The sequence below is a fragment of the Aotus nancymaae genome, unplaced genomic scaffold, assembly GCF_030222135.1.
Source record: "Aotus nancymaae isolate 86718 unplaced genomic scaffold, 86718_ANA_hifiasm-v0.15.2.pri h1tg000007l, whole genome shotgun sequence".
In the NCBI taxonomy this organism is placed as follows: domain Eukaryota; kingdom Metazoa; phylum Chordata; class Mammalia; order Primates; family Aotidae; genus Aotus; species Aotus nancymaae.
This window is the reverse complement of record NW_026988418.1, coordinates 62,812,670-62,835,433: the sequence shown is the minus strand read 5'-3', so window position 1 is coordinate 62,835,433 and position 22,764 is coordinate 62,812,670. Positions and strand designations below refer to the sequence as shown.

The 22,764-nt window shown below is 40.5% G+C and overlaps 1 protein-coding gene across 1 annotated transcript in view; it reads left to right on the top strand.

The window, feature by feature from the left end:
- Nucleotides 1-5,518: 5,518 nt before the first annotated feature.
- LOC135268153 (ATP-binding cassette sub-family D member 3-like) overlaps nucleotides 5,519-22,764 on the top strand; it is a 58,079-nt gene continuing 40,833 nt past the window's right edge. Inside the window, exon 1 of the mRNA XM_064372715.1 lies at nucleotides 5,519-5,754. The gene's annotated coding sequence lies outside the window, so the exon portion shown is untranslated. The remainder of the gene's footprint in view (nucleotides 5,755-22,764) is intronic.

Sequence of the window (22,764 nt, the reverse complement as noted above, 5' to 3'; positions counted from 1 at the left end):
TTACAAAGAGAAGTGTGGTCTGGCAGCCGTAAAGACAGGTAGATCTGTGCGCTGCAACTTTCCAGACCCAGGGCTTAATATCTTGGGGAAAATATATGTGCTCTGGAAGGAATGTGTAGATGGCTATGAGTGTCATGGCCTGTGATTTTTGCAACAGCATCAACGTTTGTTTTGTAGGAAGCTTATAATGAATAGTTGCTATTACATAAAGAATAGTATGTCAACTAGACATTTTGGAGGCATTCCTGGACTTTGAGTTAGTAAGAAGTCACATGGTGGATTAACTTTTCAAGTAAAGTCACTCTCGTCCCCACACCTGTCTTGATGTCTTGGATGTATAAGTTGCAGAGGGGCTGAAAGCTTTGACTCCCAAGATTTTCCTATGCTTGGGCATCATTCTAAAAAAACATGTAGTTCTTAGGTAACTGAATTGGGATGGCCTTCAAGGCTTAGCCATGTACTGTGCAAGAACCAACTCTCCCCGTGGCCATCAGGGCTAGATTTTTCATTCTTTCTGAAGAGTTCCTCTTTGGGACCCTGAACTAGTGAGACAGCTATCTGAGTCTATCAGAAAGTCTAGTAATGGTGAACCCAAAAAGGAAAAGGTTGAGATCTCAATCTCTTTCCTCCCAGGAGGCTCTTCTGTGCAAACTTCCTCAGTGCCAGCTTGGGCTAACTAGGGCTATTTGAAGAAAAAGCCTTGTCGGGATGTCCTTTCCTTGGTGCACTTGGGTACCTATTCTCCTTCCATTTCTATCAGTAAGAGGAGCTTTTCAAGTGACTCTTTTCTAAGCAAAGATGATTTGTTCTCAGTGATTTGAGGTATTTACTGTCCCAGATAAATGACTGGATGTTTCTCTAAAAAAATTTAAGCTATGCCTCCCCAGACACCCTACTACATATTAATAGAATTATATATGAAAAAAGAAGAGAATACAAAGAAGAGAATAATTAACTTGGCAATGAGGTGAAGGGGTTGGGGAGACTGGTCAGAGATGACCGTTCAGAGTAGGGGACCATCAATGCTTCGTTTTAAAGGATAAACTGAGTTGAACGTGAGGATGTTAGGGTAGGAAGGGATTCACGTAGAAGGAATAGGATATTCAAGGGAAGACTACAGAAATGAATAGCAGCAGGCATCTATCTCCTGGGGTAGGGGTAGAATACATCTGTAGGAGGGGAGGTCTGCCAAGATAGGTGTTAGAGAGGTAGGCAGAGCTTATATCATAGCTGGGTTTATGTGAGATGCTAAGGATATTGCAGTTTATCTTGGTGATGAGAAACTAGTAAGGAATTTGTTTGCATCTCATTGTCTTTCCTGATGAGCAGGTACCACTTCTTTGTCTCTGACCTTGGGTAAATATTATCATCCTCTTAGACATTCAGCCAGGAAATATCAGGATCAATGTTAAAGTTTTCTTCCCATGAATTAGTTATTTCACCTATTCCCATTTTATGTGAATCCACAAAGTCCTTTTCTTCCCATTTGATTTGTGCTGCCCTGACTCAGGTACTCACTACCTTTTACCTAGACTATTTCGTGTGTCCACACTGGTCTCTTTGCTTGATGGTTCCTCCTTCAATCCACTCTACACACTGCCACTAGCATGATTTTTCTTAAACAAAATCTGAGGTCACAACCCTTTCCCAAAACCTGCAATAGTGCTTTTCACATGCAGAATAAAAATCCTACCCGGTTAGCTTGGTATTTTAGATTCTCCACAAGTTGACTTCAGTTAAACATTTCAAACTTTTTCTCATTTCACATGCCTCCCTCAGCCTCCATCCACATCAGACTTAACCACCTTCCTCAATCTGCTTTGTACCTTCTGGTCTCTGCATCTTTGCTCTGATTGTATCTTCTTCTGAATCCTCTTTTTTTCCATCTGTTTTTCAAGGTTTGGTGCAAATCACACTGGCTGCATAATAAATTACCCCCAAATTTAGTGACTTAATACAATAAACACATTACCTTCCACAGTTACTACGAATCAGAAATTTAGGAGCATCTTGGCTGGGCTGTCGGGTTTGAGATTACTCATGAGGTTGCAGTCATCTGAAGGCTTGACTGAGGATGGAGGATCTGCTTCCAAGATGGCCCACTCTCATGGCTGGCAAGCTGGTCTGACTTCTGGTGGGAGGCCTCAATTCCTCTCCAGGACAGTTTGAGTGCTCTCTGTGGAAGCTGGCTTCCCCAAGAGCAAGCAATCCAAGAAATCAAAGGAGAAGCCACAGTGCCTTTTATAATATGGCCTTCGAAGTCACATAGCATCACCTTCATCACAAGACTCAGCTCTGATGTGAGGGAAGTCCCATGAGGGCATGAATAGGACACCATGATCACCAGGGACAATCTTGGAGGCTGGCTAACACAACCTTTCTTCCTGAGGCTTTCCAGATTCACTAACTTCATATACCCTGCCCCCCTGTTCTCAATAGCTCAAATTCTTTAAAAATCAGAGCTCTTGGACATCTGCGCCATAAAATCACATTTTCTGTTTTTCTTAATTATTTAGTATTATAAAGTGTGAACTTGCAAAATTGCATTGTTAATTATCAAAAGACATAGTGCCAAGGAATTTTGTTCTCTAAAATCCTAGATTGTCAGAAAGTTGGTTGTTCTGAGAGTCTACCAGTGAGAACAGAATGTCCCTTTCTTGCCTGGCAAATTTGAACTCTTTGAGTCACTTTGACTTACAAAAGCCGTCTTAATTTCTAGTGCAGAGGTTCAGATAAGGGATTTTCAGAGGCAATATTCTATGTTAATCTTAAATGTATGTTTCTAAGGAACTAGAATCTTGAATCTGCTTCTCAGCCCAGGTTTGATATTACATACAGCTCTGATTTGCTTTGAGCCTATCAAGCACTGCATTATTTAGTTTTACCTAAACTCCTCTCTTCCTCTAAATACTATAATGATTTCTCATTTCTTCCTTATTATTTTTTTTTGAGACATGGCCACAATTTCTCTGCTGTATAATGTCCTTTGCTATAGCAAGTTAATAAATTTAACTTTTTGGGTTACAGATTTGTTCCTAGTGATCTTTATCAGATGGGCTTTATCAATAGCTAAAATTATATGAGCTCAAATAACTAATGTAATTTTTTAGACTCTCCCACGCTTCTTGAACAAGGATACTTTTTAGAATGTTTTGTGAATGGGTCATTTCTATCTTTCCTCTGAATGTTTTGAAATCTGTTTTCTAAACAGACTGTTTTTGACTAATCTTGCTTTTACTTCCTTCATTGCTACAAACTCTAAGATGAAACCGTTACTTTCTTACACAGTTTCCAACTCTTTTTCTAGCACTTTGCAATTTATTACTGAATTAGTAATTTCCTCTTTTGTCCTCCTGAGTGATTCTTTCTGTCCTTTAGAATTTAGCTACAGAATCATCTTTGTCAAGTCTTGAGCCTTAATTGAAAGCTTTAGACAAAACTAAATATTTTGCTGTTTGTGATCTCACAGCACCTTGTTCATATCTCTCATATAGTACTTACTACATTTATGCTTTATTTTTTTTACATGTTTTTCTTCTCTAACAGCCTCTGGGGAATATGATCTCCATGATCTGTTCATCCTTGTGTTCTCTGTGCCAGGCATGCCTAATGACTTAATGTTACTGAGGTCATTAGGGCTCACAAGACAATACACCAAAATGAAGACCTCTGGAGCAAAAGTTCTCTGAACTTCTGCCCTACTCCAGCCCTCCTGTCTCTGAGTCCCATATTCCCTGAGGCTAGCCATAGAAATTAGGATCGCTATTCCTCGAGGCAAGACACAGAAACCAGAACCTCTATCCCCTAAAGCCAGGCATAAAAGCCTAAAAATGTTCTGCAAATTTTCCCTCCACCTTTTTGTGTAAAAACTGGCCATAAATTATCTGACCTACCTTGTTTGCCTGTACCCGTAAGAGCTCCATTCCAGAGAGGGTCCTGCCCCGTATCCAGAAGGAAGGAATGGTGCTTAGAAGGCCAAGGAGAACCCAGACAGACAGGCCTTGCTGGGCGCCCCCACTCATTCTATTAGCATTAGATTATACCCTTTTCATCCAATCATATTTCTACATAGCTGTCCATACTTTGTTGAACCTACACATAAAAATGGACAATTTTCCCCGTATCTTTGGGTCTTCATTCGCTCCCATGTATACACATTAAATAAATATGTATGCCTTTTCTCCTATTAATTTTTCTTCTATTAATCTGCCTCATGTCAGCGATTTTCACTGAACTTTCAGAGGCCAAGACCCTTGGCCACTCCAGGTAATGAAAATGTCCACAAGACAAATAGATAATTAGTAGGAGCTTCACTTTTGCATAATTTAGAATTCACTGTTGAGCACCTCTACATGCATGCCATTATTGTACCTGATCTTTGTGATCCTCATAACCTGTATTAGGCAATTGCTCATTTATCTTGAGAAAACACCTAGGGCACAGCACCACTACTTTGTAGGCTACTTTAATATGTATGTGCATTATGCGAGGTTTTATGAACTTATTTTCTGACACACTTGCTTTTCTCCAGTTTCCTCAACTGAAAACAGCGATTCACTGTTACAGTATAAATGCTAGGCTCGAATGCTGGGGCTAACAGTTCCTGCATCATAGGGTCAGGCAAGAGAAGAATGCTGTAATCTGTAAAGCCTTTCTGATTCTGGGAGTGAGGCCAGCTTTAATACAATGCATGATTGCTACTTCTGAATTTCCCTTTGCAAACAACAGTGTTTCTCCAACTTTTTGTTTAATCAGCTCTACATAAATACGTTTTACATCGCCACCAGTGATACATACATACAAAACAGTGAAATCAAAATTTCTCCAAACAATTCCTTTACTACGCGATGTACTGTGAAACTTTTCTACTGTACTCTAGTCTCAATTTTATTAAAAACGGAGGGTGGTGATCCCGATCTACGAAACCAAGTTCACAATGCGCTAGAGATTATAACCCGCGGTTTGGGAAACACTGGCTTGGAAAAAGCTCTTTGATCTGTGTCATTCTCCCTACACCTCTGAGGAGTTCCCAACTGTTTGGTTTCGTCCTAATAATCACTGTGCTGAGTGTTGTCCCTAAATGCTCTGTGAGAGGGCCGCCTGCCTCCTTCCTGGGCTCCTTTAAGAGCGTGGTAACGGTCCATCACCGGGGGAGTGCAGAGGCAGGGCCCACTAGGTCCTCAGCGCAGGCCGGGCCCGCTCATCCAGTTCTTGTGAAAGCCGGGTGTGCGCGCAAAGGGTGGGAGGGTAGGGGTGAGGAGGGGGCAGAACCGAGCCCTCACAGGGCTGAGGAGCCCCAGCGCCTGCGCGCCGCGTTTCCGGAGCCCCAGCGCCTGCGCGCCGCGTTTCCGGAGCCCCTGCGCCTGCGCGCCGCGTTTCCGGAGCCCCAGCGCCTGCGCGCCGCGTTTCCGGAGCCCCAGCGCCTGCGCGTCGCGTTTCCGGAGCCCCAGCGCCTGCGCGCCGCGTTTCCGGAGCCCCAGAGGGGGTCCGCGCGTGCGCAGAGCGCGTTCTGGGACTATTCCGCCCTCAGAGGCTCCCGCGCGCGCTCCTGCCGAGCCAAAGTACCGGGTGGGCTCCAGCGCTTCCTGCACTAAGGTAGGCGCTGTCGAGTACCACCCGCCGGCTCGCTAGCACCGGCCGTGCCTTGGCGGCCTTCAGCGAGTACGTGACGGCGCGAAACTCCTCGCTGGAGGGTGCTGCGTTCCTGTTGCTCTGCCTGCTCCATAAGCGGCGCCGCGCCCTCGGCCTGCACAGGTAAGAAGGCCCGTAGCCGCGCCGCCTTCCCGGGCCCGAGCGGGCGCTCCCCGCGTGCTCTCCCTCCCCGCCCGGCTCCCTTCGCCCGGCGGGGTCAGGCGGAGAGAGGGCCGACCGCCACTGCCACGGGGCTCCAATGTCAGGGTGTCCGCGAGTCCCCGGTGCCGGCCTGGTCCTGCGATCTCGTTCCACTCCGGCATTGCGAATCCTGCGCCCGCTGGCGAACCGGCGCCCAGCCAGCCCCGAGCCAGCAGCCTCCAGTCGCGGGTGGGAGGGGGAAGCGGTGTGTTCCCCACACCACCCCCTTCCCCACACTACCCCCTTCTGTGTCAACTTTCTGGGTGTGTTCTGGTTTTGCCATCTCATCTCCAGAAAGACCGTAAAGGATTTGTTTTGGGGACGTGGATGTGTGATTGAGGATGGGGATTGGATTCACCAGGCTGGACGCTACTGTCTAAGTCACTTGAACGAGGTTTGGCACGATTCCTGAGTAACTGCTGTTGCCAAGTCGCTAGGTTGGCGCCTGTGAACTATCACCGGTCCACTTGGCAGGATTGCCTTCTAAAGTGGTGACCCCTTGGAGTCGGTGAACCCTTTGGTCGGTGAACGCCCTGGCATTTCATCCGGAAAGGCTGAATCGGTTCTGTCGGACTAAGAAGACAATGTTTCCTTCCTGGGCTCTGTAGGTGAAAGGTGAGAGTGTGTTTTAGGTGAGGATCAAGCTCCCTTTAAATGACACTCCACTGCTAGAGAATTTCAGTGCTTAGATTTCACTTTGGGAAGTTATCAGATCACAGAAAGGAAGAGAGAGCCCTCTGAATTACGGTTGTGACATACAGGTATAAATAACAATTTTTATTTGCTGGACAAGTGAATGAGAAAAGGCTGCTTCCCAACCATTCTTGCCAGTCATTGAATATTTCATATTAAATCTTGACATACTATTTTCATGAATTTTATTTCATTCATTCCTCTGCGCAAGTACTGTTGTCTACTGTGTTCGATTTGCCTAAAATATCTAATTAATAAAATTTGGACTAAAACACTGACAAGTAGACTTCTAGCTCATAGTACCCTTTCCATGAAGTTCTTTCTAGCAGCCTTCTGTTTTTATCTTACTAGAGTCTGAAGTGATGGTCTTTCTTTTCCTTCTTAAATCCGTTTAACAGAGTTGAAAATGATTTGCACATAGTCTGGGCAATAGAGTGCTTACTCATTTTTCTTCTATTCAGTTTGCTTTTAAAAGGATTAATTTGGGAAAATACTAAGCAAGTTTTTCTATTGGTTTGTATGCTTTGTGAGCTCCGAGTTGCAAATAGAAGTTACCTGTTAACTGAGAACATGCCAGTAGAAAGAAAATGTTAGGTCCTTTAACTTGAATTCCGTTTTTGCAAAGAAGTGTTTCAGGGCATAGAACAGGGAGTTTTAATATGGAGGAGGGAACTCGAGGACAACCCTACCAGTTCTGGATTACTTTTATGATTTTTTTTTTCAAAAACTTCTTTACTGAAGTATCACATATTTATATGTATATGTGATATTATATCACATACATGTACACATAAGTGTAGAGCTTGAAGAATTTTTACAAATAGAACACACCTGTGTAATTAGCACCCAGGTCAAGAAACAACATTATCAGCACCCCAGAAACTCTCCTCATGCCCCCATCCAGTCACAGTCCACACTCCTTACTAAACCAATTTATAAGACCATAGATTATTGGCCAGGGAAATTTTAAACATAATCTAGTGGGAAATAGTAGCAGTAGCAGTAAAATAGTATAATAGAATTTGTCTTATTAAATGATTTTAGCTGCTCGTTTGCCCTTGTAAAACACTTTAAAAGTTACTCCTTTTCTTGAGAAACGTTGTGAACTTTTGTGGGGATTGAATTATTTAGCAGGAAATGTACTGAACAAAAGATTGTTGTTAGTCTTTTTCGTTGGGCTAAGTGGGGAAAATCTCTATTTTACACATTATTTTGTGGGAGGAGATTGCAGATACCGAGTAGATAAGCGTGAAGTTTAAATTGTTGAAATGAAATGATTGAACTATTTTGAAACCATTAAAAATGGTATTGATGTATTTTTAAAGATACTATATGTCCAGAAGTCTTATAAATATCTTTCAGTCACCTTTGGTATCACAGTTTGAACATTAGAAGATTCTAATTTTTATATTATACTGGACTTTTGAATATCTTTGGTAACAACTAATTTTAATATCTGGTGCTTAATTAAGGAACCTGTGGGTACTTGGCCTTCTTTTGTCTATGTTGTTAATAGTAGTTTGGTTTTAGAATTGGGTAGATAATAGAGCTAGTAAAATCACTTTAAAAGTTACAGTGTAACATTTCTCCAAACATTAGGAGAATGAATAATTAAATGTTCTGGGTTATTTTAAATTTTTGTTAATGAATTTTTTTTCACTCATTTAGATCTCATATATATATGTGTGTGTGTTTCTGACCTTTTATTGTGAAAAATTTCACACATATAAAAAGTACATGGGATAATATAAGGATTGCCCAACAAGAACTTTGTTTCGTCTGTATCAACCTGCTCCTCACTCCTTATTTTTGTAGGTTTTTTAGGTGAAATTTGTATACATTGAAATGCACAAACCTTAGTGACACATTTTTTAGACAAATGAGTACACTGTATAACACATCCCTATGACAAATTAGAACATTTCCATCTCCCCAGAAAGGTCCCTTGTTTTCAATCCTGATCACCTTTTATTCACTCCGGATCCCACCACTGCTGTGCTTTTTCACCTTAGTTTGCCTAATCTTACATTTTATTTTATTATTTATGGGGAAAAGCAGAATCTTTTTACTCATGGATAAAGAGGGACATTTTAAAGGAAGTGTCTATTTCAGAATGTTGTATTACTGTGCTAGGAGCTATAAGATTTGTGTGTGTGTATGTATTACATACATTAAAAATATGACTTCTTTTCTCAGGGAGCTTACCTTCTTGTTAGGGAAAAGAAACTTAAACACTGATAGCAGAATGAAATGTATAGACAGACATGTCTTAAGAAGTTCTGAGAAAGACAAGATGAATGTGTTTGGGAAGGGTTAGGGCAGGCTTCATGAAGGATGTATGTTAAGCCTAGAAAGGGGGTAGGAGTGGATAACTGGAATAAAATGACTGTTTATAGCATCCTTTATCAGACTTTTGTTGCAGTTATGATAGGAAGAGACTTTATGGTGCCCTTTCAGTCTGTCTTCCCTGCCACCAGAGCTCTTTCTAAGAAACTCAGATATGATCATAATATTTCTTCATTAAAATCATTCAGCTACTCTAAAATATAAACTTCATGTATATCGTGGTGTGGTCCTCGCCTACTTTTCCCACTCATCCAGCCATATGGAATTAACTTACAGTCTCTCAGTATGACAGGCTCTGCCTAGCCTTTGCAGTCTGATTGTAATCACTGTCATCCTTCACTACCTCTCCCCATGCTTTGATATTTATTTATTTATTTATTTATGACAGGGTCTGTCTCTTTTTGCTGTGGCTGGAGTGCAGTGGCGTGATCATGGCTCACTGCAACCTCTGCCTGCTGGGCTGAAGCAATCCTCCCACGTCAGCTTACAAAATATAATAGCTGGGACCACAGGTGCCTGCCACCACACCTGGCTAATTTTTTTTTGTATTTTTTGTAGAAGTGGGTTTTCACCACATTGCCTAGGCTGGTCTGAAACTCCTGAGCTCAAGCTGTTGGCCCACCTCAGCCTTCCAAAGTGCTGGGATTACAGGCATGAGCCACCATGCTCAGCTGTTATTTCTTTTTCTTCAAGACTCAGTCAACACTCTGTCTTAGGTGTTTTCTATCTTTTTCTGATCTCCAAAGTGATGTAAGTATCATCTGCTTTTATGATACTGTGGGCTAGGGGTCCCCAATCCCTGGGCTATGGACCGGTGCAGGTCGGTGGCCTGTTAGGACCCGAACCCCACAGCGTGTGCAAGTGAGCATTCCACCTGCGCTCTGCCTCCTGTCAGATCAGCAGTGGCATTAGATTCTCGTAGGAGCATGAACCCTATTGTGAACTACACGTGAGGGATCTAGGTTGCACGCTTCTTATGAGAATCTAATGTCTGATGATCTGAGGTGGAACAGTTTCATCCTGAAACCATCCCTCACCCTACCCACAATTTGTGGAAAAATGGTCTTCCACAAAACCTGGTCCCTGGTGCCAAAAAGGTTGGAGACTACTGCTCTAGGCATCCGCTACTGTAGCACTTACCACTGTGTATTGTACTAGTTTGTTTTCTTGGCTTTTGCCTACATCAGATCCTGTGTTTCTTAAGGGCATGAACTGAATCATCTTTAATTCCCTAGTTTGGCTATGTCATAGGTTAGACAGTGTTTATAGAGAGGATAAATGACACAGGCGAGTTGAAGAACTTTGAAGGATAATTGACAGGCAGTTGGAGATGCCTAGTACAAACATGAATAGAAACATTCTTTTCACAGACGTAATAGTTGTGTACCTGACCATATATAACCTGACCCGGGTAGTGGGAAATCAGTGGGCCAATTTTAGAAGGCAATGGTACCAATACTATAGCCACAGTATTTTATTATCTTTAAAAAACAGAACAGAACAAAGCAGTTTCTTTTGCTTGTTATCAATGCTTGTCAATTAAAGTTCAGATTTCTCATCTTGGATTTCAGAGCCTCCCTCAATCTGGTCTCACTTTACCTGGCTAATCTTATGTGCCATTGCCTGCCAGTGGGTACTGTCTGTTCCAAATAGGCCAGTTTCTGCACTGTTCTTTGAACAGGCCACACTCATTTTTGGCTTTGGGGCTTTATTCATGCTGTTACTTATACCTGGAATATCTTTCTATGATATCCCTGTTCTCCAACTCTCGTCATCCTTAAAGGGTTAGGTCAGGGTCACCTGGTCCATGAAGTGTTATTTAACTATTCTAGGTGATCTAAATGATGATCGCCTCTCTTAAAATTTCCGAAGCATGAATTTACCTTGTTGTTTTAACTATTCATTACTTGACTGAGTATACTCTAGCTAGGTACACCAAAGTCCACCTCATTATGGGGTGATTTTTCTTCTTTTAAAAGCCCCAATCGATAAATGGTGGGAACACAGTTTCCTCTTCTATTTCTGAGGAATTTCAGGGAGCTTGCGTTTCCCTTAGTGACACCTTACTTCACTTCCTTGCTTCTGCTCTATTTTAGGAGGTACTTACATTTTGTCTCTTGAGGCTGTCTCTTTGGTGTCTGCCTTAATTTCTCTAAAGAATCAGTCACAAAGCAAATATTTGTAGTAGAGCTTTATTGAAAATTTGGGAGGATTGGTAAGGATTATATCCCAGCATAGTGAACAGCTTAAAATGCTTTTATTTAGAGTTTTGTGGACATTCCCACTGCTGGAAATTTCTTGACTTTTTTTTTTCCCTGTTGCCTGCTGCTCGGATGTCCTTATATCTCTAGCTTCTTACTCCCTGCACTGCCTTACTTCTAACCCCTCTACGACTTCCCTGCAAACTTCAAAAGTCAGCTTTCCTTCCTTAGATCTGCTCCTTTCAACTCATGCTCTAGAAGGGGCCTGGCTTCACTTTTCTCAGTTTTACAGGCAAACCGAGTGTTTTGCAAAGTACAAGCATGAGTCACGTGAGGGACAAGAGCTGCTTGAGACCCTTACAGTGACCCATGAGTAGATGTTATATGGGCTGGCCCCCTTTGGATCCTTGCAATAAAAAGGAGATGCTTAAGCAACCTTAGATGGAAAAAAAGCATTGAAGAATTTGACAGCCAAAGTAGCTGTGTACTGAAACTAACTAAGGCAGATCAGGTCCAGAGCTGTTGTTTTAAGAACTGTATAGCTATCTGTGGTCTGCTAGGGGGAACTGAGTGCAGGTTGTTTAATTAACTATGTCTCCCAGTTATTGGCACATTCACACCCTTGGGTAGGCATTCTATTTTCAGGTTGCACTTGCTGTTTCCCCTGCCTGAAGTGCTCTTTCCTCAGATACTCACACTGCTTACTCTCTCCCCTCTTTCAGTCTTTTATCAGACATCTTAGTGAGACTTTCTGTTGCCATTCAATTTATTTTTATTTATTTATTTTGAGACGGAATCTCACTCTGCCACCCATGCTGGAGTGTGATGGCACAATCTTGGCTTGCAACCTCTGCCTCCCAGGCTCAAACAATCCTCTCATCTCAGCCTCCAAGTAACTAGGACTACAGGCACACGCCACCACACCTGGCTAATATTTTTTGTAGAGACGAGTTCATGTTATGTTGCCCAGGCTAGTCTCGAACTCCTAGGCTCATGAGATTCTCTGGCCTCAGCTTCCTAAACTGCTGGGGTTATAGGCATGAGCCACTGTGCCTGGCCTCCGCCACTCAATTTAAAATAGCATCCTGTCTACCTTCCTGTCTTTACTTTTCTTCTTAGCACTTATCACTATAAAATAGTGCTCTACATTTTACATATTTATCTTGTCTTTTGTATAGCTTTGCAGTATATACTTACTGCTAGCATGTAAGTTCCACAAGGGCAAGAATTTCTGTCTATTTTATTCACTGTTATAGTCCCAGTGGCTAGAACTGTGGCTGGCATATAGCAGACTCGTATTTGTTTGACTCTACAACAACAAATGAGATGTTCATTTCTTGGGGGCTGTGGTTACTATGTTTTAAATAGCAAATTCTTTTTCTACAAATGTAAATGTTGTCTTTAGTGTATTTATGAGCTCTTTAGGAGCCGGACCACTTATATCCCGTATATGTATGGGTAAAGCAATTCTCAGAAACTTATAAAAATGCTGTCATTATCATCACCTGCTTTTGACAGTTAATAATAGTGTAAACGTTAAACACAATTTAAGAAAATTAAAATCATCCATAATATCATAACCATAATACAGATATTGTTTTATTATTTCCTTTTATCCTGTATTTATGTGCATTTTTTACATAGTTATATGTTTTGCTATTTTCATTTAAAACATACCTCTTTCCTATATTTCCCTATACGTGACCTTAATAACTATACTTTTAAAGAAATACATAAATATTCCTCTGTGTAGCTATAGCTTAATTTATTTTATTCTTAGCTATTGAGCATCTAGACTGCCTCTGGAATTTTTATGGATTATACTGTGTATTTTTGCAAGTGAACACTTTCGTCTCTGCTGAATAACTTCCTTGGAATAAATTGCCAGGAATGAGATTAATGATTGGAGGCTTATGAATTTCCTTAGTGGTTGTGGAAACAGTGTGGGCATTCTTAAGCTACACAGATTGATGTATTACTTTTCATGAGTTGTGCCAATTTGCAATACTATGAATGAATGCTAACTTAATTACCTGCTGATCATTAGGGGGTATTTCAATTTTTTTCTACTTTACAGATGTAAAATAGTGTTGAAAGATTATTTTAATTTACATGTATTTTATAATTTACAAAAATGAACATTTTTATATATAGCAACTTGATCTTTATTATGGAGGCAGTTTGGCATAGTGTTAAAGAATAGTCTTTAGAGTCAGATATGGGTTCGGTTTTTCGGTTAGCCATTTGCTAGATCTGTGACTTTGGTCAATTTACTTAACCTCTCTGAACCTCAGTAGAATAGGGATGGTAGTATTTATTCACTCAGCAGTTAAGTGAGGATTAATGGTGAAAATATCTTAACCCAGTAATCAGTAAATAAAAGGTAGCTCTCAGTCCGATGCTTGCTAAAAGAAAACTAAAAGGACAACAAAACATACCATTGTTAGCTTCTTAAAAACTCTGCAGCCTGGCTAATTTCCTCAGATGTACCCATGAAAATCTCCCGAAAGATGTCTTTTTCAACTGATAGAATCATTTACTTTCAGAATTGGAAAGTGTTTTAAGTTAGTTTTATGTGACACGGTTTTAGGTCTCTGTATTTTTTCAGTTGCTGCTTCCTGACTATGACAGTATTTCTCCACCTTTTAAAGAGGTGGTACTAAATGGAATTCGGTATTCAAAGTGTCTTCTCACTGACACACTAGAAAAGAACTGTGACCTGCCTTGTCCTAAGCTTTCATTAAAGATCCTAAGATCCTAAGCTTTCATTAAAATAGCATGAAGTTACATTCATTTTTATGACTCGTTTCACTTGTATTTAGTTTACAGAATGGTTTTCCCTTCTTTCCCCCTCCTCAACTTGGTGTGTTTGATTTTTTATTTTTTGAGACTCAGTCCTGCTCTGTTACCCAGGCTGGAGTGCAGTGGTGCGATCTTGGCTCACTGCAGCCTCCGACTCCTGGGTTCAAGTGATTCTCTTGCTTCAGCCTCCGAAGTAGCTGGGATTACAAGTGCCCGTCACCATGCTCATCTAATGTTTTTGTATTTTTAGTAGAGACAGGGTTTCGCCATGTTGGTCAAGCTGGTCTCAAACTCCTGACCTCAGGTGATCCGCCCTCTTCAGCCTCACAAATTGCTGGGAGTGGCCACTGCACCTGGCCTGACTTTTTTTTTAAAAACCTAGGTGCAAGTTTTTATACTTATTTTTGGTTGGGCACTTTACTTCTTCCTTCTGAAACTTTTTAGTCTGCACATGTAATTACTATTTCTTCTGTTTTCCTAACAAACTTAAAAAACTGATTGGACAGGACTAAGTATAGAACAGTATGTTTACACCACTATAATCTTTCTATTAATTGACACCCATTGGTTATTGTATTGGCTCTCATCTTTCACTTACCGGCACCTTTTCACACATTTTCCTGTGTTAGTAGACCTGGTGTTCTGACAATATCCATAACCTGATCCATACTGGGCCAGAGTCCTCTTTTGGGATGTTTCTGCTAGAGCCAGTGTGGGGAAGAGTCTTTCTTTCCTGGTCATAGAGGTGTGCAGATAGACCCTAGAGCTGTATGTGCCCTGGTCTCTTATGTGGAAAGGTCAGAGAAACCCTGATTTTGTTTATCATCAAATGCTTTGTAGCATAGTGAACAAAATTTACAAAATGTTCTTGATTCCTTTCAAATAAAAGAATGACCTTAGTCTGACATGATTTTTGTAGTGAATTCATATTGCTCCTAGAATTTACCACTTCCTTCTAAGTACTCATGCCATACTGCCCATTTAGATAAGTAAGTTGTAATTTTTTCCCCAGGATCAACATCATACTCATCCATGACCTGATAAATATCATCACCTTCTAATCTGTTTCAATGTAATATGAACTTGAATTATGAAGGGGAAAGATAGGATCTTCCTAAATTTTCTTTGTAACAATATAATCTAAATGAAATAAAATTTTATGAGAAGTGGTATTTCACTATGTTGACCAGGCTGGTCTTGAATTTCTGGCCTCCAAGCGATCTCCCGCCTTGTCATACCAAAAGTGTCAGGATTACAGGCGTGAACCACTGTGCTAGGCCTTTTTGGAAAGATTTTTATGTAATGATTATTTAAAATGACATTTATATTATTTCTACATAAAATTAGGCAACAGGTCCTTGCTTAAAAACATGGCTTTCATCATAACATTCTTTTTAAGAGTAAGTCACTTTTGTTATAGGCATCTCTGTCAAGAATATAACCTTCCATAAGCTTAAGGATAAAATTCTTTGGATAACTGGTATTTATGTCATACAGTGGACCTGTTATAAATATTAAGGTGGTTTGAAGCTTTTGTATGTAAAATAGAAGGAGTGTGCGAAAGGGTGTTTTCTTTGTTTATTTTTTGTGTGTTTTTTTGCCGCAAGATTGAGAAATGGAAATTTTTTTTTTTTTTTAAATATACCTTTCTTATTGGTTTGCTAGATTAACAGGCCTGAGTGAATGCAGTTAAGTTAATAAAGCATAAAGTTGAAAATAAAGCTCATCAAAGCCTAATCAGCTAGTTTGAGATCTGTAAATAGATGTAGCTATCTCACCACTATAATGATATTATAATAATAGACATAATTATTTTGACTTTTTAGTATTATATTAATACATCTATTGACATTAAAAAGCACTGTGTAGAATGAGGCAACTGCTCTAGGTAAATAATAATTTAGTCACCATGTTATGTTTGTAATGTATCACTTCATGTCCCTATTATGAAAATATTTATACAGCTTCTTAAATGTATGAAGTACGCAACATGAGACGTAGTCTGGTATGGTTTGGCTGTGTCCCCACATAAATCTCATTTTGAATTCCCACATATTGTGGGAGGGACTGGTGGGAGGTAATTGAATCATGGGGACAGATCTTTTCTGTGCTGTTCTAGTGATAGCAATAAGTCTCATGAGACCTGATGGTTTTATAAAGAGGAGTTCTCCTGTACAAGCTCTCTTTGCCTGCTGCCATCCATGTTGTGGCTCGCTTCTCCTTGCCTTCCACCATGATTTTGAGGCCTCCCCAGCCATGTGGAACTGTGAGTCCAATTAAACCTCTTTCTTTTTTAAATTGCCTAGGCTTGGGCATGTCTCTATCAGCAGCCTGAAAATGGACTAATACAGTAAATTGGTACCAGTAGATTGGGATGTTGCCGAAAAGATACCTGAAAATGTGGAAGCGACTTTGGAACTGGGTAACAGGCAGAGGTTGGAACAGTTTGGAAGGCTCAGAAGAAGACAGGAAAATGTGGGAAAATTTGGAACTTCCTAGAGACTTGTTGAATGGCTTTGACAAAAATGCTGATAGTAAAATGAACAATAAAGTGCAGGCTGAGGTAGTCTCAGATGGAGATGAGGAACTTGTTGGGAACTGGAGCAAAGGTGACTCTTGTTATGTTTTAGCAAAGAGAGTGTCAGCATTTTCCCCCTGCCCTAGAGATTTGTGAAACTTTGAACTTGAGAGAGATGATTTAGGGTATCTGGTGGAAGGAATTTCTAAGCAGCAATGCATTCAAGAGATGACTTGGGTGCTGTTAAAAGCCTTCAGTTTTATAAGGGAAGCAGAGCATATAAGTTGAGAAAATTTGCAACCTGACAATATGATAGAAAAGAAAAACCCATTTTCTGAGGAGAAATTCAAGCGGGCTGCAGAAATTAGCATAAGTAGCAAAAAGCTGAATGTGAATCACCAAGACAATGGGTAAAATGTTTCTAGGACATGTCAGAGACATTTTGTGGCAGCCCCTCCCATCACAGGCCTGGAGGTTTAGGAGGAAAAAATGGTTTCATGGGCCAGTCCCAGGGTTCCTCTGCCGTGTGCAGTCTAGGGACTTGGTGCCCTGTATCCCAGTTGCACCAACTGTGACTAAAAGGGGCCAAGGTACAGCTCAGGCCGTGGCTTCAGAGGGTGTAAGCCCCAAGCCTGGGCAGCTTCCATGTGGTGTTGAGCCTGCAAATGCACAGAAGTCAAGAACTGGGGTTTGGGAACCTTTGCAGAGATTTCAGAGGATGAATGGAAATGCCTGATGCCCAGACAGAAGTTTGCTGCAGGGGTGGGACCCACCTGGAGAACCTCTGCTAGGACAGTGTGGAAGGGAAATATGAGGTTGGAGCCCCCACACATAGTCCATACTAGGGTACCACCTAGTATAGCCGGGAGAAGAGGGCCACTGTCCTCCAGACCCCAGAATGGTTGATCCAGCAGCAGCTTGCACCATGTGCCTGGAAAAACTGCAAACACTCAACACCAGCCCATGAAAGCAGCCAGGAGGGAGGCTATGCTCTGCAAAGCCACAGGAGTGGAGCGGGCCAAGACCATGGGAACCCACCTCTTGCATCATTGTGACCTGTATGTGAGACATGGAGTCAAAGGAGATTATTTTGGAGCTTTAAGATTTGACTGCCCCACTGGACTTCAGACTTGCATGGGGCCTGTAACCCCTTTGTTTTGGCCAATTTCTCCCATTTAGAATGGCTATATTTAACCAATGCCTGTATCCCCATTGTATCTAGGAAGTATTTAACTTGCTTTTGATTTTACAGCCTCATAGGTGGAAGGGATTTGCCTTGTCTCGGATGAGACTTTGGACTGTGGACTTTTGAGTTAATGCTGAAATGGGTAAAGACTTTGGGGGACTGTTGGGAAGGCGTGATTGGTTTTGAAATCTGAGGACGTGAGATTTGGGAGAGGCCAGGGGTGGAATGATATGGTTTGGCTGTGTCCCCACCTAAATCTCATCTTGAATTCTTACATGTTGTAGGAGGGACTATTGGGAAGTATTTGAATCATGGGGGCAGGTCTTTTCTACTGCTGTTCCCATGGTAGTAAGTAAGTGTCGTGAGATCTGATGTTTTTATAAAAAGGAGTTCCCCTGCACAAGCTCTTTGTCTGCCGCCATCTATGTAAGATGTGACTTGCTCCTCCTTACCTTCTGCCATGGTTGTGAGGCTTCCCCAGCCCCGTGGAACGGTGAGTCCAATTAAACCGCTTTCTTTTTTAAATTGCCCAGTCTCAGGTATGTCTTTATCACCAGCATGAAAACAGACTAAAACATAGTGTCTGAGAGGATAAAGACGATTCTGTAAGTTTAAAAATTAAACATTTTTGCATTATCAGAGTTAAATATACACCATAGAAATTTGAATAACTAGAAAAAGGAAGGAAGAAAACACCTGTTGTAATGTTTGGCATTAGTGTCATATCTTACTGATTCTAAGATGTACTTTTTTATATTTTAGCATCTCTTCACATTTTAACTTGTCTGAAATTTGGATGCAACTTGCAATGATGGCATTTACCTTTGATTAAAATCATATCATTATATTGATGCATTTCCTTTTTACTATGCATGCTTTTATCTTGCCTATAAAAATACTGCATATCACCTTGCATCACACTCAAACTTCTATCAATTCAGTTGTGTTCTTCAGTTTATCTTGGAGGTGAGGGTAAGAAAAATGCAAAAAAGAAGAATTTTGAGATAAAATCAGATTTTTCCTCTTTCCAGAATGAGGGCTGGAGGGAAATAGCTTGGCCTGAGATAGGTAGGTGGAAATCAGTGAACTACTCAATAAAAAAACAACCCAAAGATCATGCCACCACGTCAAAGTTGAATACTCGCTTTGTATCAGATGGTGGGTTTTTAGATGTTAAGTTAAAAAGTAAATTAGATAAGAGTTTTGCTGTTGAGAAACTCATAGACTATTGAAAGAGATAATGTTGTATCTTACAATTTTGTACCAAATTTCTAGTTCAAAAAAACTAACAAAACATTCCCTGGTAGTATTTTATTTAAAATATAGTTTGTTGTTATTGTTGTTGTTGCTTTTTGAGACAGGTTCGCTCTGTGGCCCAGGCTGGAGTGCATGGTGCCATCATGGCTCACTGCAGGCTAGACGTCCTGGGCTCAAGTGATCCTCCTACTTCAGCTTCCTCAGTAGCTGGGACTATAGGTGTGCACCACCATGCCTGGCTAATTTTTTAGTTTTTTGTAGAGATAGGGTTCCAGAGTGTTGGGATTATAGGCATGAACCACCATGCCTGGCCTAAAAGAGTACTTTATTTACCTGTGAATACAGTTGTGTTGCATCAGGGAATTAGATTTAAGGGTTTTTGTTTGCTTTTGTTTTTTTTTTAGATGGAGTTTTACTCTGTTGCCAGGCTGGAGCGCAGTGGTACAATCTTGGCTCACTGCAACCTCTGCCCCCCAGGTTCAAGTGATTCTCCTGCCTCAGCCTCCTGAATAGCTGGGACTACAGAGTGCATGCCACCACACCCAGCTAATTTTTGTATTTTTAGTAGAAATGGGGTTTCACCATGTTGGTCAAGATGGTCTCAATCTCTTGACCTTGTGATCTGCCCACCTTGGCCTCCCAAAGTGCTGGGATTACAGGTGTGAGCCACCACGTCCGGCCATATTTAAGGTATTTTCAACTGTAGGACTCATGTGATTTTTTTTTCCCCCACCAGCAACGCTCAAGATACGTTGTTTGGTAAAGAGATGGGGTGGAGGAAGCAAGCATAGGACAGAATAAATGAGGTGATCCCATTTCTTAAGTATGTAATTTCTAATTTACCTATTGCTAGATGAATACATTTCCATATATATTTTATCACTGGTTGAAGAAAACATCTATTCTCTCTTCCCCCATTGGCGGAAACATAAATGTGAGAAGAAATAATAACATTATCCAGTACATTCTGTTCAATGTTTGCTGTATGTCAGTAGGCTACGCTTTGAGATACCAAATTAAATAAACATTATTTCTAACTTCAGTCTTGTGGAACTATTACTAGAAATGCATGGAAAATTTGTACAACTCAGCATGACTGGACCTGTGATGGGAACACAATTTAATTCTTCACGTTGTTGGCTGGGAGGGTTTCACATTTGAGCTTGACCTTAAGAAATATATAGTGTTTTGCTAAGGGGTAAAAGGCATTCCAGGTAGGCAAAACAGCTTGAGCAAAGGCATGGAGTTAATAGAGTTATAATTGAGAAGGAACTGCAAGGACAGGAAGCTGGAGATATTGCTACAAATAAAGTATTGGACACTTAAAATATTTTGGACATTGTTCTAAATGTTTTACATATATTCTTAACAACAGTCTTTTGAAATAGTTCTTTTTATTGAGGAATCAGAAAAAATAAAAATAGTATCTAATTATGAGAGTCCTTAAGTTTGAATTAATCATGTGGAAGGTAAAAGGCAGAATAAAGCATTTAAATCAAAGTCTTTCAAATGAATTTAGATTCAGAGAACTCGAGAATCATTCAGGGGTTAAAAAAGGTTTTATATTAAATTACAAGGTAAAGTTTATTATTAAAATTTTATTTGCTATATTAAGTCATGCATTGCTTAACAATGGAGATACGTTCTGAGGAATGCATTGTTAGGCAATTTTATTGTGTGAACATCATAGTGTGTACTTATACAAACCCAGATGCCATAGACACAGTCAGGCTGTGTGGTATACGGTATATATAGCCTATTCCTTCTAGGCTACAAACTTGTACGTCATGTTACTGTACTGAATACTACAGGCAGTTGTAACACAATGGTATTTTTTCTTTTCGTCTAACCATGTCTTTTTTTAGACAGGGTCTGGCTCTGCCGCCCAGGCTTTAGTGCAGTGGCACAGTCTCGGCTCACTGCAACCTCTGCCTCCCAGGCACAAGTGCTTCTCCTTCCTCAGCCTCCCTCATAGCTGGGACTACCATGCCTGGCTAATTTTTTTTTTTTTTTTCAGTAGAGATGGGGTTTTGCAATGTTGGCCAGGCCGGTCTTGAACTCCTGGCCTCAAGTGATCCGATTGCTTTGGCCTCCCAAAGTGCTGGAATTACGGGCATGAACCACTGTGTCCAGCCTCTAAACATGTCTCAACATAGAAAAGATACAGTAAAAGTATGATATAAAATATCAAAAACAGTATACCCGTATAAGGTGTACTTACTGTGAATGGCACTTGCAGGACTGGAAGTTGCTATGGGTGAATCATTGAGTGAGTTATGAGTGAATGTGAAGGCCTAACCTATTACTGCACTCTACTACAGACATGATAAACACTGTACACTTAGGCTACACCGAATTAAAAAAATTTTTTTTAATTAAAAAAAATACCACTGTCATCTACTTCCTCATCTTTTCCCACTGGAATGTTTTCAGGGGGAATAAAATGTGTGGAGCTGTCATTCATATGATAGCAATACCTTCTTCTGGAATATCTTTTGAAGGATCTGCTTGAAGCTGTTTTACAGTTAACTTTTTTAAATATAAGTAGGAGTACACTCTAAAATAATGACAAAAGTATAGTATAGTAAATACATAAACTAGTAACGTAGTCATTTATTATTATCAAGCATTATGTACTGTACCTAATTGTTTCATATGACTGGTAATGCAGCAGGTTTTTCTTTACACTTTCAGCACCACATACATATGACTAATGTATGATGTCAGCTACAGTGTCAGTAGGTGAAAAGAATTTTTCAGCTCCATTATCTTGTGGGACCACTGTTGGTTATGCAGTCCATTGTTGACTGAAATGCTATGTAGTGCATGACTGTAATATAATCATGGTGAAATACTCTTTAAGAGTTAAGGCACCTTTAATTGTAGATTATACCACAGACAGAAAACTGCATAAATACACAAATAAAGCAATGACATCTTTTACAAAACAAAAAAACACCCTTTTAACCACTACCCAGATCAAGAAATAGATCTTCTAGCCACTGCATAAGCCTTCGACATGGCCCTTCCCAGTCACAGTCTCTTTTCTCTCACCTAAAAGTAATTGCAATCCTGACTTCTGTATAATCGTTTTTGCATTTCTTATACTTTCATCACCCAAATGTGCATTCCTGAAAACTAGTTTAATTGTGATCGTGGTTTTTTTTTTTTTTTTTCTGGTCTAAGTCTCTTAACCTACACATCCTCCTGCCACCTCTCTTTTCTCTTTCTTACAGTTTATTCCTTGAAGCAGCCAGTTATTTTGACCTATACAGATTCCAGTCTGAATTATGCTGATTGCATACTTTTTCTTCATCCTTCGTATTTCCTATAACTTGGTAGTTGGATCTAAAAGCTTGATCAAATTTAGATTTTGCTTTGTGTTTTGGGGTTTTTTTTTCACTTCCTAGGAGTTAGTGTGGTATATTCTGCATTAGGAGATATATAGGGCGAGGCATGGTGGCTCACACCTGTAATCCCAGCACTTTGGGAGGCTAAGACAGGAGGATAACTTGAGCCCAGGAGTTTGAGACCAGCCTGGGCAATATAGCAAAACCCTGTCTCTATAAAAACTAAAAAAAATTAGCCGGGCATGGTGATGCATGCCTGTAGTTCCAGCTACTGAGATGGGAGGATCACTTCAGCCTAGGAGGTTGAGGCTGCAGTGAACCCTGATGGCACCATGCATTCCAGCCTGGGCAACAGAGCAAGATCCTGTCTTGAAAAAAAAAGAAAGTTATAGTGTCTGGTTTTCTCTCTTTTTCTGATTTTAGCAACCACTGATGCTTGATGCCTAGATCAGTGAATTTATTAAAGCTTGCAATATGGTGATAGTTGAATTCTGTTATTTCTTCATTTATAAGGTGGAATGCTTCCACAGAAAGAAACCTTTTCTACCATCTGGTTAGTAGTTGTACCTATTGGTGCAG